The following is a 1258-nucleotide window of genomic DNA, read 5'->3' on the forward strand; positions in this document are numbered from 1 at the left end:
GTGTGTGTGTGAGAGAGAGAGAGAGAGAGAGAAGGGGAGGGAGAGAGAGAGAGAGGAGCATGAAGCCTATCTAATACTTGAAATATTCAAAATATACCACAAGAGTCACAGCACGAGGAAGCCATATTGGAATAGCTAAGGATCTCAGCTTTTAGTCCCCGTTTTCCTTACCACCTAGGTTTCTACTATTTGGTTTGCTAATTTAAATGATATCCTTTGGCTCCCACCTATAACCTAGGTAGCAATCATTGAGCTTATTCTACATTTCCTCCTTTGCTCCCATTTTGAGTTGTATTTCTACTTCGTCAGAGAACGTTCTTCAATTCTTATCCTCATATTTGTCTTAGATGTATAATTAAACCTATCCAATCCTCACTATCTGTTCTCTTGCCAAAATTTTCCAATCATCTTTTAGCGGAATGAAACTTGACCCTTAGTGGAATCCTCAGAAAGAGTTCTTGCATACAAAATTTCTTGAGTTCTTAAACATTTAAAACTGAGATCCTTGGCTTCTACTTTTTTCTTTCTTTGTTTTTTAATATGGAACACTTCACAGATTTGCATGTCTTCCTTGTGCAGGGGCCATGCTAATCTTCTCTGCATCGTTCCAATTTTAGTATATGTGCTGCCAAAGCGAGCACTTCCTACTTTTTTTTAACTTAAATTTCTTTAAAATGTTTCTTCACTCTTGTCTTTCTTTCTATAATCCTGGCAAGTAGTGTGTTGCCACCTGATTTCTTTTCTTGTAGGTCACTCATTTTTTGTTCATTTGTTTTTTGTTTTGCCTGTAGACTCAAAGGAATTTTTTTTTATTATTAATGTCTGTTTTATTAGACTATCTCAGAGTTGACTGTCAATTTTGCCAATTACACAATGAGCTCTAGAAATATGTAGAATCAGGTGTTGTTTTACTTATTTCCAGAAAGTTTTGTTACAATTACACTATTAAATATTGGTTCTGTTCCATTGTTGGCTTTTTCTTTTTAAGAAATTCCAGGTGTATCTGTCAGTTTCCTCTTTACCTCTTTATTTTGTTTTGGTTGACTTAGCTCTTTCACTCTCATTCTTTCTTTCCTGTACTGAATGTTTCAATCTTGGCTATTCTACCTTGGGTACTTTGTAATTTAGTCTTCTGAGATGATTCTGTCTTTTTCTTCAATTTCTTTCCTGAGTTCAGTCAGCACTCACTTCACATTTTCCTGTTTGCTTGTTTCTATTCTGTTTTTAAATTTCTGATTCATAATATTCTTTCACATCT

At 34.8% G+C, this 1258-nt stretch overlaps 1 non-coding gene across 1 annotated transcript; it reads right to left on the reverse strand.

Moving 5' to 3' along the window:
* Nucleotides 1-534: 534 nt before the first annotated feature.
* Nucleotides 535-641, reverse strand: LOC116151137 (U6 spliceosomal RNA). Its single transcript, XR_004134913.1, has one exon. It is a non-coding gene; the product is annotated as a U6 spliceosomal RNA (small nuclear RNA).
* Between the last annotated feature and the right edge of the window lie 617 nt (nucleotides 642-1258).

The sequence above is a fragment of the Camelus dromedarius genome, chromosome X, assembly GCF_036321535.1.
Source record: "Camelus dromedarius isolate mCamDro1 chromosome X, mCamDro1.pat, whole genome shotgun sequence".
Taxonomy (NCBI): Eukaryota; Metazoa; Chordata; class Mammalia; order Artiodactyla; family Camelidae; genus Camelus; species Camelus dromedarius.